We start from the raw sequence: 7,340 nt of genomic DNA, 5'->3' as shown, positions 1-7,340 counted from the left end.
AAGCTTCTTGTTAATAGAAATTTCATTGTACTTCCAGTATGCTAATCTCATGTAGGTCAGTGAATTTCTGATTTTGATATGAGAATTTTTCATCTTAGCAATTCTGATAGAATATAAGGTTGAACAACCTTAATTAATCCTGATATTCTTTAAAAAACTTTTGCGATCAAAACTTGTCAATTAAATAGTGTTGACCTTTATTCAGAAGAATATTTCTTATCCAAATTCTGACTTTTGGTTCTGAACCATGTTTTTTTTTAATCTTGTGAGAGGGAACAATCATCACTATGCTTTGACTAAGATTCATTGCCCATTTTAATGCTTAGCATAGATCTTCTAGGCTTGAGATTCAGTGTGTAGAGGACAATGAGAGATAATGAGAATGCCGTGGAGAGATGTGTCTTAACATACTTGGAAAAACTATTCTGAGAACATTCTCTTTGATTTTCATCAGTTTCAGATACAAGTAACGACTTTCCAACTCTATCTTCTTCAGTGTGTTGCATATCTCCATGTCTTGTTTCAAAAGAGTCCCAAACATCTTTAGCTGTTCTGCAATCCTTGACTTTAATAAGCTTTTGCTGTTGTAAACAACTTAATAGAACTTGTCTTGCCTTAACATCACTTGTCATATATGAATTGTCAAGAGAGTGGACACTGTTACCTTGAAGCATTATTAAACCCTTTGTAGTGGCTGCCCATACATCATAGGAGTGTGACATTAGAAAAGCTTCCATTTTAATCATCCAATCCTCATAGCATGACTTATTAAACCTTGGAGCCTCATCAACACATTGACCTTCCATTTTGTTTAAGATCTTTTCTGCAGACTTGTAAAGGCCTTGGTTGTGCAGACCAAGGCTCTGATACCAATTGTTGGACCAAGATAAGGGGTGAATTGGTCTGATAAAACTTTTTTAAGTAACTCAATCCAAACAAATCAAACACATATCATGCACATAACACAAGGTATACAAGGAAACCCTTTTCAATAGGGAAAAACCTTAGTTCTTGGCCTCAGCCAATAAATCATCCACTAGCTGTATGTACCTTGTTACACACTCAGTTGTCTTACTCACTGTACGCACCCTTGTAGAAAAGTAGACACTAGTTTTCACAACCAATACACACACACTAGCTCACCAATGTGCTCATAGTGCTCCCCCTATCCTAAGCAATCCTGCTTGGACTCACAAGCTCTTAATAGCTATATCAACAATGGAATAAGGTGTCAATACACCAAGTACAAATGCTACAGCTGCAACACAAGATAAGAGTGAATACATAGCCTAACTATCCAACAATATGAAGCCCTAACTTCCACTTCACTGCAACAAGAAGGATAGAACTGTAAAATCACAATGCAGCTTCACTTATAGCACACATTAGGTTCCCACAACCTTGTCTCAGACAGATACACTTGCTTGAGTGAATTTCACAATTAGATAAGCAAGGAAGATTAATGTTATAACACCCAAGACAAAAACCTTAAATACAAGGGTAAAAGTGTCACTTCACAATGCAGCCTTAAGAATGATCTGCAATTGTCTTCCACAGCTCTCATAAGCTGAGATACACTTGCTCAAGTGATAGACACAATGAAACCAGCAAAGTATAGAGATGATAGCACACAATGCCCTTGTAGCCTTCAAAACCCTTAGTTGAGCCTCTCAAGGGTATAATAATAATGTAGCTTCAGGTACAACCCAAACTCCACTCCTTTAGACTTCAAAAGATAGAATACACATGCACAGTTGATAAGAACACTTCAAACAGCAAGTTACAACATTGTAATAACTGATTATACTCAAACCCCAATAAAACCCTAGCTTGGTAACTTTGAAGGGACAAACTTGCTTAAGATTTAAACTCAATGAGACAAGCAAGTTATAACAATTTCAGATGCACACCAGCCTTAAGAACTGTCACATTCAAAGTTTCAGGCACACAAGGGTAAATCAGTAAAACCTATGGTATTTTGACCATAAGAGGCTTCCCACAGACATAATATAGCTACCCAATCTTACTTAAATGATTGTTCACAAAGGAGCAGCAAGATATCAACAATAACAGCTCAGAGCAGTAACTTCAGGTTTTAACTTTTGTTTTTAACATATTCAACACACAGCCATATTATACTTTGACTTCTCATCAATCAAGAGCTCTCTTATCTTGACATTGATGATTTATACTTAGAAAGAGGCTTGGACAATTTATACTAACAAGAACTCAACAATGCAACTCATAAAACAGCAAAATAAAAACTCTCTGTGATTTTCAGGTTTGAGGGGTAAAACTGTAAAATCGTGGTTGCACCTCCTTGTACCTAGTTCTCGCAACTATATCTCAATCATATTACACTTGCTCATTTCATCACTTTTTTGTTTATAGTAGCGTAATAACAATTCACAGTCCAAGATAAGCTTTACAAGTTAATTTCTGTAGCAGCACTATTCTTAGGGCAGACAAGTAATTTCACAGCAACACAGTCTTGTTTATGATTTTCTCAGTTATATAATATCAAATTATGTGTGCTCAAATGAAGAACTCAGCAATTGAATAGGTATACTTCAGTTACAACACTCACATAGCAGGTATAACAGTTTAGTAAACCCTAGCTTGTTAGTTTACTACAGCAGAAACTGAGATGGTCATTTTCTTGACTAAATCTCAATTGGTTTAACTTCAAATTAGCATTTCAATCATACTCAGACGGTGGACAGTTGGTGTATAGCATGGTTCTAACAAGTTAAGCTCAGGATTATAGATTTAAACCAGAAAATCAAGTTAAACTTGAGGTTTGAGATATGAGAATTGATACCAGCTGCAATAGGTAGTCTTAAGCACCTTCACCAGTTCTGAATCACCAAGTTATATATGCTCAAACCTTATTCAAGCTCCAGAAATGACCACAACAAGAAATGACATCTTCAAACTCCCCTTTACTTCTACATTCCAGCTTTTACTGAACCTCCATGACTTCACAACTTCAAAGCCTTTTTTTTTTTTTTTTTTTTTTTTTGTAGATTTTAGTGCTTCATTGTAGCTCAAATTATCTATCAATCTCACTGAAATGCCCTCTTCATTTTGGTCCTCGAGTAACCTTTCACAGCAGCTGCACTTATGCTTGTTAATTTCACAAAAGAGGTGCACTAGTTGAAAAGCTATAAAGCACCTTTATACTCCTCAATGAAACCCTAATGTGGATAAGAATTGTTCACCACCAACCAGTTAATTCAGTGACCACCATTCTCTAAGTAGGACCACACTGCCACATGGCAGCATGGTGTTTATAGTGCTAAATACACTAGAAAGCCCTCACAAAGAAGATCATTTGCTGTAGCTTGTACAAGATCAGTTTACCCTTGAGTTCAATTACTAATAAGCAATGTAGTACTTCTAGCATGTGTAGAAAAGTTGCATACACGTGTGGAATGACCAGATTACCCTTATAGGTGATTAATCATAAAACACACGTCCTTTGTCACTAAAAGAGCAAACATATCAACACTAAGTAAATAGATATCAATTAATATTATTTATTCTTAGTCAATGATGAGCGCTGAAAAGTGCGTATCTAAACCCCTTAAGCTTAGGCATTCTAGTACCTTTATCTATCTTACTTTACCGTTTTAGATTGATTTCGTATTATTTCCATTTTCAGGCACTTATCCCGAAAATAAGCTAACTCAGCCAAATAAGAGCAGAAATGAAGCAATTTTGGGATAAATCAAATAAAGGAGCCAAGTGGAAGCAAAAGGAAGACAAAGGTGAAAATTAACATCTTCGATCGATCTCAGATCAAAGTTCGATCGATCCAACATGATCGATCTCAGCACTTCAAGATGGATCAGAGCCATGATGACATTTTCAGAGATCTCAAAAGTTTGATCGATCCAACATCATTCTTCGATCGATTGAACTGCTTTGTCCTTATCCAAATGATTGATCTTATCTAGTTATACCACCTTACCAACCACTTTTGTCCTTTTCCCAAAAATATCTTCGAAATATCTCAGATTTGCCTTTATCCAAAAAGCGCCACTAGTGAGGATTGATCCAGCCTAAGTTCGATAGATCTCAGCCATGTTCGATCTATCCAAGTCCAAGGTTTGATCGATCGAACTTCCTCCAGTGCAAAATAGTTAAATTTTCAGCTCACCAAAAGTTGTCCTTTATCCAATCATTGGGGAATATTTAGTGCATGACCCCAGCTCATTTTGGGTGTCATTTGACCTACCTATATAAGGATAAGGGTTACTTTTTATTTCAAGATTACCTAATATCATATATATCATCTCTTGCAGAGCAAGCTTAGAGGAGGAGGAGGCTAGAGACACTATTGGAGACTCTTCGTCAACCAAGGAGCAAATCTCTACCATGGAGTTAGCCCTTGAGGGTTGAAGAAACACCACTATGAGTGGCTAGACATCCTCTTGGGGCTAGAGTTAGCCCCAAGCATGCTTTCTACATCTTAATTTTGTGTATTATTGAGGGATTAATGTTGTAATACATGTTTTGACACTTTTATATATATAGATCTTATTTATTCAATGATTTATGTGGTTTAATGCTTCCAATTGATCATTTCATTCTATCCATATGTTTATGTATGCTAGAATAGATGTTCATGTGTTTGTCTTTATTTCTTGTGTTATTGATGCATGTCTATGTGTATTAATGCCTTAGATCTAGAGATTTTCAAAACATTGTGCTTAAAACAATGCTCTTGTGATTTTCTAGATGGTCCATGCTCATTTCTTGATGGATTGTGCCTCTCCCTTAACTTAATTAGTTTAATTTCATGTCATTAGCTTAATTGTAGTGTAGTGGTAGCATAGTTGTTAGATGGGAGGACAATCCATGCTTGTTGTTTGATGTTCCATACTTTTGAATGCAAGTAACATATGTCTCTAACCTTGTGGTGTACTTGGCTTATGAGCTTAATGAAATGATTAATGACTTGCTAGATATATTGTGCTTTTCATATACTATTTAGACAATATATACTTAATTGCTAGATATATTGTGCTTTTCACATGTTAATTAGACAATATATGCTGAATTAGTTACCCTTGCTAATTGAATCAACCAAACACACACACACATCAATATTACAACACACATTTCCCTCATTAGTCACTAGTTAAGGGTGTAGAAAAGTATTGCTTGGTGGTGACCTCTAAACCCCAAGATCTCTCTCTTTATTACTTACTCTTTATTGCATTCAATTATTTAGTTTAATTTGTTCTCTAGTTTAATAAACCAACCAACCATTTGTTAGATCACTCGACCTACTAACCCTAATAGCGATTCCACAACCAAATTCGACTCCAATCCCTTGGGACGATCCCTACTCACCCTAACTATATTTTTAGTGAAGGTAGTAGTGGATTCTATAAATGTAAAACTTGGCCCTCGCCTTAATGCACACTCCTCTTAAGCTTGATGTGTGGTAGGACGACGTAGACGCCCGTCAAGTTTTTGGCACCGTTGCCGGGGATTAGGCAATGTTGTATTTGTGGAATTTATTAGGAATTAGTACTCTTTTGATCGTGTTTTTACTTTGTTTTTATTTTTCTTTTTGTTACTTATTGTGTTTGTTCATCTTTGACAAGGAGCATTGAGCTTGGATTCAGACAAAGGAGCATTCAAGCAAAGGAGCTAAGCAAGCAAGGAAAAATGCTAAAATTTTTTAAAAAAATTGCTAAGCTAAGCTTTAAATTTGGAGTTGAAATGCTTTAGGACCTTTGTGAGATTTTTCTTACTCAATCCCTTAGTTAAATCGTTGGCCCGCGTGGAGGCTTGTTTTTAATTTCTTAGATAAATCGTGAGTCCACGTGGAGGCATTTTTAATTGTTCTTTGCATCGTTGTTGTTAAAGCATAGGAGTATGGGTTAAGTGTTTATGGGGGAAATTTCATTGAAATTGTTGTGAAGTTGAAGTGTTTGTTCATTCATTATGTTTATGTGTTTTTACATTGTGCATGCATGGTTGTAGATCACTAAGACCAACTCTTGTCCCTTTTGATTTGCATCTTGAATCCGTAGTTAGAAATCCTAGGGGAAGAGGAAGTTCTAGTTCTACCCGATCCATTACATCAATGGAAGGCCATAATGAAGAGAATGTAGAGGACCTTGGTCACATAGACCAACAAGGTATCCTTCATCCAAATGTGCATCATGAGAACATTCAAGCACCATTAGGCATGCCTAGGCCATTCATTCACCAACCACAGCAACAATAAGGCCAAGTTCCATTTGGAATGCCAAGGCCAATATATGCCCCACAACCTCCCATCATTCAAGGAAATCAAAATCAAGGTGCCCACGTTTCACCTCAAATTGCTAATCCTCCACTTGCTTTAAGAGATCACTATGTGCCTAATGAATATAATACACCCACATGCATTTAATTGCCACTATTTAGAGCACATCACTATGAAATTAAGCCACAAACCATTCAAATGCTTCCTAACTATCATGGACTTCCAAGTGAAGAACCGTACAAGCATTTGGATGAGTTTCTAGAAGTATGTTCCACCGTAAAATATACAGACATGCCGGAAGAGGTCTTAAGACTCAAACTTTTTCCATTCACCTTAAAAGACAAGGTAAAGTATTAGTTTAACAATCTTAGGCTTTTTTCAATCACTTCTTGGGCAGAAATGTAACAAGAGTTCTTGAAGAAGTACTACTCGGTTTCTAAGACCAATGCCATGAGAACCTCAATTCGAGAATTTTCATATGGGGATGGAGAAACGTTTCATGAGGCATGGGGACGCTTTAATGAATTGGTTAGGAAGTATCCACATCATAACATGCCCAAATGGCAATTAGTTCAATATTTCTTTGAGAGCTTATCGGACAATTACAAAGGCATGGTTGATGCTTCCATGGGTGGCTCATACATTGATAGGCATGAGGATGATGTGTGACGTCTTTATGAGAGCATGAGTGAAAATTCTTTGCATAGAACATTATCATCCAAGAATAGTAGAAATTCATAAGGTAGGAAGAGCGTTGGCTTACATCAAGTCGACCATTCAAATGAAATAGCCGCCGAAATGAAGTCTTTATCTCAAAGGTTTGATCAATTTTTGATTAACCAAAACTCGGCGAAACTAGTATCTTCCTTCCCTAACCATACTCATCGTGCATCAAATAAAACATGTATGACTTGTTCTAGTGTTCTTCATTCTACTTCTCATTGTCCTCACGAACAAGTGCAAAATGAACCTAATGAATAAGTCAATGCAGCTTTTGTTAACCAAGGGAACAATCCTTATGGTACTCATTATAATCCAAGTTGGAGGAATCATTCGAATTTCTCTTGGAAAA

The sequence above is a fragment of the Cornus florida genome, unplaced genomic scaffold (genome assembly GCF_030987335.1).
Source record: "Cornus florida cultivar Cherokee Brave unplaced genomic scaffold, ASM3098733v1 CherokeeBrave_3.0.0_Hap2_Chr05, whole genome shotgun sequence".
NCBI classification, from domain to species: domain Eukaryota; kingdom Viridiplantae; phylum Streptophyta; class Magnoliopsida; order Cornales; family Cornaceae; genus Cornus; species Cornus florida.
This window is presented reverse-complemented; position numbering follows the sequence as displayed.